This window comes from Ambystoma mexicanum, chromosome 2q (assembly GCF_040938575.1).
Source record: "Ambystoma mexicanum isolate Mex_15411 chromosome 2q, UKY_AmexF1_1, whole genome shotgun sequence".
Classification (NCBI taxonomy): Eukaryota; Metazoa; Chordata; class Amphibia; order Caudata; family Ambystomatidae; genus Ambystoma; species Ambystoma mexicanum.
Genome location: NC_090924.1, coordinates 704910817 through 704923244, shown reverse-complemented (window position 1 = coordinate 704923244; position 12428 = coordinate 704910817).

Below are 12428 nucleotides of genomic sequence, written 5' to 3'. Positions count from 1 at the left end.
ATTTAGAAAGCCTGCCAATAGTATATCTGTGGCATAATTGCATTTGAAAGTCTCCCAATAGCTTATCTGTGGCATAATTGTATTTAGAAAGTTGCATTTAGATAATCTCCCAATAGCATATATGTGGCTTAATTGCATTTGAAGCTCTCCCAATAACTTGTCTGTGGCATAACTGTGTTCAGAAAGTTGCATTTAGGTAATCCCCCAATAAAATATCTTTGGCATAATTGCATTTGAAAGTCTCCCAATAGTTTATCTGTAGCATAATTGCACTTGAAAGTCTCCCAATACCTTATCTGTGGCATAATTGTATTAGAAAGTTGCATTTAGATAATCTCCCAATGGCATATCTGTGGCTTAATTGCATTTGAAAGTCTTCCAATAGCATATCTGTAGCATAATTGCATTTGAAAGTCTCCTAATAGCGTATCGATGGCATAATTGTATTTAGAAAGTTAAATTTAGATAATCTCCCAATAGCGTATCTGTGGTTTAATTGCATTTAGAAAGTCTGCCAATAGCTTATCTGTGGCATAATTGCATCTGAAAGTCTCCCAATAGCTTATCCGTGGCATAATTGCATTTGGAAAGTCTGCCAATAGCATATCTGTGGCATAATTGCATTTACAACGTCTGCCAATAGCATATCTGTGGCATAATTGCATTTGAAAGTCTCCCAATAGCTTATCTGTGGCATGATTGTATTTAGAAAGTTGCATTTAGATCATCTCCAAATAGCATATCTGTGGCTTAATTGCATTTGATGCTCTCCCAATAACTTATCTGTGGCATAACTGTGTTCAGAAAATTGCATTTAGATAATCTCCCAATAGAATATCTGTGGCATAATTGCATTTGAAAGTCTCAAAATACCATATCTGTGGCATAATTGCATTCGAAAATCTCCCAATAGCATATCCGTGGCTTAATTGAATTTGAAAATCTCTCAATAGCTTATCTGTGGCATAATTGCATTTGAAAGTCTCCCAATAGCTTCCCTGTGGCATAATTGCATTTGAAAGTCTCCCAATAACGTATCGATGGCATAATTGTATTTAGAAAGTAAAATGTAGATAATCTCCCAATAGCATATCTGTGGTTTATTTGCATTTAGAAAGTCTGCCAATAGCTTTTCTGTGGCATAATTGCATTTGAAAGTCTCCCAATAGCTTATCTGTGAAATAATTGCATCTGAAAGTCTCCCAATAGCTTATCCGTGGCATAATTGCATTTAGAAAGTCTGCCAATAGCATATCTGTGTCATAATTGCATTTAGAATGTCTGCCAATAGCATATCTGTGGCATAATTGCATTTGAAAGTCTCCCAATAGCTTATCTGTGGCATAATTGTATTTAGAAAGTTGCATTTAGATAATCTCTGAATAGCATATCTGTGGTTTAATTGCATTTGATGCTCTCCCAATAACTTGTCTGTGGCATAACTGGGTTCAGAAAGTTGCATTTAGATAATCTCCCAATAGAATATCTGTGGCATAATTGCATTTGAAAGTCTCCCAATAGTTTATCTGTAGCATAATTGCACTTGAAAGTCTCCCAATACCCTATCTGTGGCATAATTGTATTAGAAAGTTGCATTTAGATAATCTCCCAATAGCATATCTGTGGCTTAATTGCATTTGAAAGCCTCCCAATAGCATATCTGTGGCATAATTGCATTTGAAAGTCTACCAATAGCTTAGTTGTGGCATAATTGCATTTAAAGTCTCCCAATAGCTTATCTGTGGCATAATTGCATTTAGAAAGTCTGCCAATAGCATATCTGTGGCATAATTGCATTTAGAAAGCCTGCCAATAGTATATCTGTGGCATAATTGCATTTGAAAGTCTCCCAATAGCTTATCTGTGGCATAATTGTATTAGAAAGTTGCATTTAGATAATCTCCAATAGCATATCTGTGGCTTAATTGCATTTGAAGCTCTCCCAATAACTTGTCCGTGGCATAACTGTGTTCAGAAAGTTGCATTTAGGTAATCCCCCAATAGAATATCTTTGGCATAATTGCATTTGAAAGTCTCCCAATAGTTTATCTGTAGCATAATTGCACTTTAAAGTCTCCCAATACCTTATCTATGGCATAATTGTATTAGAAAGTTGCATTTAGATAATCTCCCAATGGCATATCTGTGGCTTAATTGCATTTGAAAGTCTTACAATAGCATATCTGTGGCATAATTGCATTTGAAAGTCTCCCAATAGCGTATCGATGGCATAATTGTATTTAGAAAGTTAAATTTAGATAATCTCCCAATAGCGTATCTGTGGTTTAATTGCATTTAGAAAGTCTGCCAATAGCTTTTCTGTGGCATAATTGCATTTGAAAGTCTCCCAATAGCTTCTCTGTGGCATAATTGCATTTGAAAGTCTCTCAATAGCCTATCTGTGGCCTAATTGCACCCGAAAGTCTCCCAATAGCTTACCTGTGGCAGAATTGCATTTGAAAGTCTCCCAATAGCATATTTGTGGCCTAATTGCATTTAGAAAGTCTCCCGATAGCTTATCTGTGGCATAATTGCATCTGAAAGTCTCCCAATAGCTTATCCGTGGCATATTTGCATTTAGAAAATCTTCCAATAGCTTATCTGTGGCATAATTGTATTTAGAAAGTTGCATTTAGATAATCTCCCAATAGCATATCTGTTGCTTAATTGCATTTGAAGCTCTCCCAATAACTTGACTAGCATAACTGTGTTCAGAAAGTTGCATTTAGATAATCTCCCAATAGAATATCTGTGGCATAATTGCATTTGAACGTCTCCTAATAGCTTACCTGTGGCATAATTGCATTTGAAAGTCTCCCAATATCTTATCTGTGGCATAATTGCATTTGAAAGTCTCCCAATAGCGTATCGGTGGCATAATTAAATTTGAAAGTCTCCCAATAGCTTATCTGTGGCATAATTGTATTTAGAAAGTTGCATTTAGATAATCTCTGAATAGCATATCTGTGGTTTAATTGCATTTGAAGCTCTCCCAATAACTTGTCTGTGGCATAACTGTGTTCAGAAAGTTGCATTTAGATAATCTCCCAATAGCATATCTGTGACTTAATTGCATTTGAAAGTCTCCAAATACCATATCTGTGGCATAATTGCACTCGAAAATCTCCCAATAGCATATCCGTGGCTTAATTGAATTTGAAAATCTCTCAATAGTTTATCTGTGGCTTAATTGCATTTGAAAGTCTCCCAATAGCTTCCCTGTGGCATAATTGCATTTGAAAGTCTCCCAATAGCGTATCGATGGCATAATTGTATTTAGAAAGTAAAATGTAGATAATCTCCCAATAGCATATCTGTGGTTTAATTGCATTTAGAAAGTCTGCCAATAGCTTTTCTGTGGCATAATTGCATTTGAAAGTCTCCCAATAGCTTATCTGTGGCATAATTGCATTTAGAAGGTCTGCCAATAGCATATATGTGGCATAATTGCATTTAGAACGTCTGCCAATAGCATATCTGTGGCATAATTGCATTTGAAAGTCTCCCAATAGCTTATCTGTGGCATAATTGCATTTAGAAAGTCTGCCGATAGCATATCTGTGGCATATCTGCATTTAGAAAGTCTGCCAATAGTAATCTGTGTCATAATTGCATTTGAAAGTCTCCCACTTGCTTATCTGTGGCATAATTGTATTTAGAATGTTGCACTTAGATAATCTCCCAATAGCATATCTGTGGCTTAATTGCATTTGAAACTCTCCCAATAACTTATCTGTGGCATAACTGTATTTAGAAAGTTGCATTTAGATAATCTCCCAATAGAATATCTGTGGCTTAACTGCATCTGAAAGTCTCCCATTAGCGTATCTGTGGTATAATTGTATTTAGAAAGTCTCCCAATAGCTTATCTGTGGCATTATTGCATTTAGAAAGTTGCATTTAAATAATCTCGCAATAGCATATCTGTGGCTTAATTGCATTTGAAGCTCTCCCAATAATTTATCTGTGGCATAACTGGGTTCAGAAAGTTGCATTTAGATAATCTCCCAATAGTATATCTGTGGCTTAATTGCATTTGAAGCTCTCCCAATAACATATCTACGGCATACCTGTGTTCAGAAAGTTGCATTTTGATAATCTCCCAATAGCACATCTGTGGCTTAATTGCATTTGATAGTCTCCCAATAGCTTATCTGTGGCATAATTGTATTTAGAAAGTTGCATTTAGATAATCTCCCAATAGCATATCTGTGGCTTAATTGCATTTGAAGCTCTTCAAATAACTTATCTGTGGCATACCTGTGTTCCGAATGTTGCATTTAGATAATCTCCCAATAGCATATCTGTGGCTTAATTGCATTTGAGGCTCCCCAAATAACTTATCTGTGGCATAACTGTGTTCAGAAAGTTGCATTCAGATAATCTCCCAATAGCATATCTGTGGCCTAATTGCATTTGAAGCTCTCCCAATAACTTTTCTGTGGCATACCTGTGTTCAGAAAGTTGCATTTTGATAATCTCCCAATAGCATATCTGTGGCTTAATTGCATTTGATAGTCTCCCAATAGTTTATCTGTGGCATAATTGTATTTAGAAAGTTGCATTTAGATAATCTCCCAATAGCATATCTGTGGCTTAATTGCATTTGAAGCTCTTCAAATAACTTATCTGTGGCACACCTGTGTTCAGAAAGTTGCATTTAGATAATCTCCCAATAACATATCTGTGGCATAATTGCATTTGAAAGTCTCCCAATAGTTTATCTGTAGCATAATTGCACTTGAAAGTCTCCCAATACCCTATCTGTGGCATAATTGTATTAGAAAGTTGCATTTAGATAATCTCCCAATAGCATATCTGTGGCTTAATTGCATTTGAAAGCCTCCCAATAGCATATCTGTGGCATAATTGCATTCAAAAATCTCCCAATAGCATATCCGTGGCTTAATTGAATTTGCAAATCTCTCAATAGCTTATCTGTGGCTTAATTGCATTTGAAAGTCTACCAATAGCTTACCTGTGGCATAATTGCATTTGAAAGTCTCCCAATAGCTTATCTGTGGCATAATTGCATTTAGAAACTCTGCCAATAGCATATCTGTGGCATAATTGCATTTAGAAAGCCTGCCAATAGTATATCTGTGGCATAATTGCATTTGAAAGTCTCCCAATAGCTTATCTGTGGCATAATTGTATTTAGAAAGTTGCATTTAGATAATCTCCCAATAGCATATATGTGGCTTAATTGCATTTGAAGCTCTCCCAATAACTTGTCTGTGGCATAACTGTGTTCAGAAAGTTGCATTTAGGTAATCCCCCAATAAAATATCTTTGGCATAATTGCATTTGAAAGTCTCCCAATAGTTTATCTGTAGCATAATTGCACTTGAAAGTCTCCCAATACCTTATCTGTGGCATAATTGTATTAGAAAGTTGCATTTAGATAATCTCCCAATGGCATATCTGTGGCTTAATTGCATTTGAAAGTCTTCCAATAGCATATCTGTAGCATAATTGCATTTGAAAGTCTCCTAATAGCGTATCGATGGCATAATTGTATTTAGAAAGTTAAATTTAGATAATCTCCCAATAGCGTATCTGTGGTTTAATTGCATTTAGAAAGTCTGCCAATAGCTTATCTGTGGCATAATTGCATCTGAAAGTCTCCCAATAGCTTATCCGTGGCATAATTGCATTTGGAAAGTCTGCCAATAGCATATCTGTGGCATAATTGCATTTACAACGTCTGCCAATAGCATATCTGTGGCATAATTGCATTTGAAAGTCTCCCAATAGCTTATCTGTGGCATGATTGTATTTAGAAAGTTGCATTTAGATCATCTCCAAATAGCATATCTGTGGCTTAATTGCATTTGATGCTCTCCCAATAACTTATCTGTGGCATAACTGTGTTCAGAAAATTGCATTTAGATAATCTCCCAATAGAATATCTGTGGCATAATTGCATTTGAAAGTCTCAAAATACCATATCTGTGGCATAATTGCATTCGAAAATCTCCCAATAGCATATCCGTGGCTTAATTGAATTTGAAAATCTCTCAATAGCTTATCTGTGGCATAATTGCATTTGAAAGTCTCCCAATAGCTTCCCTGTGGCATAATTGCATTTGAAAGTCTCCCAATAACGTATCGATGGCATAATTGTATTTAGAAAGTAAAATGTAGATAATCTCCCAATAGCATATCTGTGGTTTATTTGCATTTAGAAAGTCTGCCAATAGCTTTTCTGTGGCATAATTGCATTTGAAAGTCTCCCAATAGCTTATCTGTGAAATAATTGCATCTGAAAGTCTCCCAATAGCTTATCCGTGGCATAATTGCATTTAGAAAGTCTGCCAATAGCATATCTGTGTCATAATTGCATTTAGAATGTCTGCCAATAGCATATCTGTGGCATAATTGCATTTGAAAGTCTCCCAATAGCTTATCTGTGGCATAATTGTATTTAGAAAGTTGCATTTAGATAATCTCTGAATAGCATATCTGTGGTTTAATTGCATTTGATGCTCTCCCAATAACTTGTCTGTGGCATAACTGGGTTCAGAAAGTTGCATTTAGATAATCTCCCAATAGAATATCTGTGGCATAATTGCATTTGAAAGTCTCCCAATAGTTTATCTGTAGCATAATTGCACTTGAAAGTCTCCCAATACCCTATCTGTGGCATAATTGTATTAGAAAGTTGCATTTAGATAATCTCCCAATAGCATATCTGTGGCTTAATTGCATTTGAAAGCCTCCCAATAGCATATCTGTGGCATAATTGCATTAAAAAATCTCCAAATAGCATATCCGTGGCTTAATTGAATTTGCAAATCTCTCAATAGCTTATATGTGGCTTAATTGCATTTGAAAGTCTACCAATAGCTTAGTTGTGGCATAATTGCATTTAAAGTCTCCCAATAGCTTATCTGTGGCATAATTGCATTTAGAAAGTCTGCCAATAGCATATCTGTGGCATAATTGCATTTAGAAAGCCTGCCAATAGTATATCTGTGGCATAATTGCATTTGAAAGTCTCCCAATAGCTTATCTGTGGCATAATTGTATTAGAAAGTTGCATTTAGATAATCTCCAATAGCATATCTGTGGCTTAATTGCATTTGAAGCTCTCCCAATAACTTGTCCGTGGCATAACTGTGTTCAGAAAGTTGCATTTAGGTAATCCCCCAATAGAATATCTTTGGCATAATTGCATTTGAAAGTCTCCCAATAGTTTATCTGTAGCATAATTGCACTTTAAAGTCTCCCAATACCTTATCTATGGCATAATTGTATTAGAAAGTTGCATTTAGATAATCTCCCAATGGCATATCTGTGGCTTAATTGCATTTGAAAGTCTTACAATAGCATATCTGTGGCATAATTGCATTTGAAAGTCTCCCAATAGCGTATCGATGGCATAATTGTATTTAGAAAGTTAAATTTAGATAATCTCCCAATAGCGTATCTGTGGTTTAATTGCATTTAGAAAGTCTGCCAATAGCTTTTCTGTGGCATAATTGCATTTGAAAGTCTCCCAATAGCTTCTCTGTGGCATAATTGCATTTGAAAGTCTCTCAATAGCCTATCTGTGGCCTAATTGCACCCGAAAGTCTCCCAATAGCTTACCTGTGGCAGAATTGCATTTGAAAGTCTCCCAATAGCATATTTGTGGCCTAATTGCATTTAGAAAGTCTCCCGATAGCTTATCTGTGGCATAATTGCATCTGAAAGTCTCCCAATAGCTTATCCGTGGCATATTTGCATTTAGAAAATCTTCCAATAGCTTATCTGTGGCATAGTTGTATTTAGAAAGTTGCATTTAGATAATCTCCCAATAGCATATCTGTTGCTTAATTGCATTTGAAGCTCTCCCAATAACTTGACTAGCATAACTGTGTTCAGAAAGTTGCATTTAGATAATCTCCCAATAGAATATCTGTGGCATAATTGCATTTGAACGTCTCCTAATAGCTTACCTGTGGCATAATTGCATTTGAAAGTCTCCCAATATCTTATCTGTGGCATAATTGCATTTGAAAGTCTCCCAATAGCGTATCGGTGGCATAATTATATTTAGAAAGTTAAATTTAGATAATCTCCCAATAGCATATCTGTGGTTTAATTGCATTTAGAAAGTCTGCCAATAGCTTATCTGTGGCATAATTGCATCTGTAAGTCTCCCAATAGCTTATCCGTGGCATAATTGCATTTGAAAGTCTCCCAATAGCTTATCTGTGGCATAATTGTATTTAGAAAGTTGCATTTAGATAATCTCTGAATAGCATATCTGTGGTTTAATTGCATTTGAAGCTCTCCCAATAACTTGTCTGTGGCATAACTGTGTTCAGAAAGTTGCATTTAGATAATCTCCCAATAGCATATCTGTGACTTAATTGCATTTGAAAGTCTCCAAATACCATATCTGTGGCATAATTGCATTCGAAAATCTCCCAATAGCATATCCGTGGCTTAATTGAATTTGAAAATCTCTCAATAGTTTATCTGTGGCTTAATTGCATTTGAAAGTCTCCCAATAGCTTCCCTGTGGCATAATTGCATTTGAAAGTCTCCCAATAGCGTATCGATGGCATAATTGTATTTAGAAAGTAAAATGTAGATAATCTCCCAATAGCATATCTGTGGTTTAATTGCATTTAGAAAGTCTGCCAATAGCTTTTCTGTGGCATAATTGCATTTGAAAGTCTCCCAATAGCTTATCTGTGGCATAATTGCATTTAGAAGGTCTGCCAATAGCATATATGTGGCATAATTGCATTTAGAACGTCTGCCAATAGCATATCTGTGGCATAATTGCATTTGAAAGTCTCCCAATAGCTTATCTGTGGCATAATTGCATTTAGAAAGTCTGCCGATAGCATATCTGTGGCATATCTGCATTTAGAAAGTCTGCCAATAGTAATCTGTGTCATAATTGCATTTGAAAGTCTCCCACTTGCTTATCTGTGGCATAATTGTATTTAGAATGTTGCACTTAGATAATCTCCCAATAGCATATCTGTGGCTTAATTGCATTTGAAACTCTCCCAATAACTTATCTGTGGCATAACTGTATTTAGAAAGTTGCATTTAGATAATCTCCCAATAGAATATCTGTGGCTTAACTGCATCTGAAAGTCTCCCATTAGCGTATCTGTTGTATAATTGTATTTAGAAAGTCTCCCAATAGTTTATCTGTGGCATAATTGCATTTAGAAAGTTGCATTCAAATAATCTCCCAATAGCATATCTGTGGTTTAATTGCATTTGAAGCTCTACCAATAATTTATCTGTGGCATAACTGGGTTCAGAAAGTTGCATTTAGATAATCTCCCAATAGTATATATGTGGCTTAATTGCATTTGAAGCTCTCCCAATAACATATCTGTGGCATACCTGTGTTCAGAAAGTTGCATTTTGATAATCTCCCAATAGCATATCTGTGGCTTAATTGCATTTGATAGTCTCCCAATAGCTTATCTGTGGCATAATTGTATTTAGAAAGTTTCATTTAGATAATCTCCCAATAGCATATCTGTGGCTTAATTGCATTTGAAGCTCTTCAAATAACTTAACTGTGGCATACCTGTGTTCAGAAAGTTGCATTTAAATAATCTCCCAATAGCATATCTGTGGCTTAATTGCATTTGAAGCTCCCCAAATAACTTATCTGTGGCATAATTGTGTTCAGAAAGTTGCATTTAGATAATCTCCCAATAGCATATCTGTGGCTTAACTGCATTTGAAGCTCTCCCAATAACTTTTCTGTGGCATACCTGTGTTCAGAAAGTTGCATTTTGATAATCTCCCAATAGCATATCTGTGGCTTAATTGCATTTGATAGTCTCCCAATAGCTTATCTGTGGCATAATTGTATTTAGAAAGTTGCATTTAGATAATCTCCCAATAGCATATCTGTGGCTTAATTGCATTTGAAGCTCTTCAAATAACTTATCTGTGGCATAATTGTATTAGAAAGTTGCATTTAGATAATCTCCCAATAGCATATCTGTGTCTTAATTGCATTTGAAAGCCTTCCAATAGCATATCTGTGGCATAATTGCATTCAAAAATCTCCCAATAGCATATCAGTGGCTTAATTGAATTTGCAAATCTCTCAATAGCTTATCTGTGGCTTAATTGCATTTGAAAGTCTACCAATAGCTTACCTGTGGCATAATTGCATTTGAAAGTCTCCCAATAGCTTATCTGTGGCATAATTGCATTTAGAAAGTCTGCCAATAGCATATCTGTGGCATAATTGCATTTAGAAAGCCTGCCAATAGTATATCTGTGGCATAATTGCATTTGAAAGTCTCCCAATAGCTTATCTGTGGCATAATTGTATTTAGAAAGTTGCATTTAGATAATCTCCCAATAGCATATCTGTGGCTTAATTGCATTTGAAGCTCTCCCAATAACTTGTCTGTGGCATAACTGTGTTCAGAAAGTTGCATTTAGGTAATCCCCCAATAGAATATCTTTGGCATAATTGCATTTGAAAGTCTCCCAATAGTTTATCTGTAGCATAATTACACTTGAAAGTCTCCCAATACCTTATCTGTGGCATAATTGTATTAGAAAGTTGCATTTAGATAATCTCCCAATGGCATATCTGTGGCTTAATTGCATTTGAAAGTCTTCCAATAGCATATCTGTGGCATAATTGCATTTGAAAGTCTCCCAATAGCTTATCTGTGACATAATTGCACCCGGAAGTCTCCCAATAGCTTACCTGTGGCAGAATTGCATTTGAAAGTCTCCCAACAGCTTATCTGTGGCATAATTGTATTTAGAAAGTTAAATTTAGATAGTCTCCCAATAGCATATCTGTGGTTTAATTGCATTTAGAAAGTCTGCCAATAGCTTTTCTGTGGCCTAATTGCATTTAGAAACTCTCCCGATAGCTTATCTGTGGCATAATTGCATCTGAAAGTCTCCCGATAGCTTATCCGTGGCATATTTGCATTTAGAAAATCTTCCAATAGCTTATCTGTGGCATAATTGTATTTAGAAAGTTGCATTTAGATAGTCTCCCAATAGCATATCTGTTGCTTAATTGCATTTGAAGCTCTCCCAATAACTTGTCTGTGGCATAACTGTGTTCAGAAAGTTGCATTTAGATAATCTCCCAATAGAATAACAGTGGCATAATTGCATTTGAACGTCTCCCAATAGCTTACCTGTGGCATAATTGCATTTGAAAGTCTCCCAATAGCGTATCGGTGGCATAATTATATTTAGAAAGTTAAATTTAGATAATCTCCCAATAGCATATCTGTGGTTTAATTGCATTTAGAAAGTCTGCCAATAGCTTATCTGTGGCATAATTGCACCTGAAAGTCTCCCAATAGCTTATCCGTGGCATAATTGCATTTAGAAAGTCTGCCAATAGCACATCTGTGGCATAATTGCATTTACAACGTCTGCCAATAGCATATCTGTGGCATAATTGCATTTGAAAGTGTCCCAATAGCTTATCTGTGGCATAATTGTATTTAGAAAGTTGCATTTAGATCATCTCCAAATAGCATATCTGTGGCTTAATTGCATTTGATGCTCTCCCAATAACTTATCTGTGGCATAACTGTATTCAGAAAGTTGCATTTAGATAATCTCGCAATAGAATATCTGTGGCATAATTGCATTTGAAAGTCTCCCAATAGTTTATCTGTAGCAGAATTGCATTTGAAAGTCTCCCAATAGCATATTTGTGGCCTAATTGCATTTAGAAACTCTCCCGATAGCTTATCTGTGGCATAATTGCATCTGAAAGTCTCCCAATAGCTTATCTGTTGCTTAATTGCATTTGAAGCTCTCCCAATAACTTGTCTGTGGCATAACTGTGTTCAGAAAGTTGCATTTAGATAATCTCCCAATAGAATAACAGTGGCATAATTGCATTTGAACGTCTCCCAATAGCTTACCTGTGGCATAATTGCATTTGAAAGTCTCCCAATATCTTATCTGTGGCATAATTGCATTTGAAAGTCTCCCAATAGCGTATCGGTGGCATAATTATATTTAGAAAGTTAAATTTAGATAATCTCCCAATAGCATATCTGTGGTTTAATTGCATTTAGAAAGTCTGCCAATAGCTTATCTGTGGCATAATTGCATCTGAAAGTCTCCCAATAGCTTATCCGTGGCATAATTGCATTTAGAAAGTCTGCCAATAGCACATCTGTGGCATAATTGCATTTACAACGTCTGCCAATAGCATATCTGTGGCATAATTGCATTTGAAAGTCTCCCAATAGCTTATCTGTGGCATAATTGTATTTAGAAAGTTGCATTTAGATCATCTCCAAATAGCATATCTGTGGCTTAATTGCATTTGATGCTCTCCCAATAACTTATCTGTGGCATAACTGTCTTCAGAAAGTTGCATTTAGATAATCTCGCAATAGAATATCTGTGGCATAATTTCATTTGAAAGTCTCCCAATAGTTTATCTGTCGCTT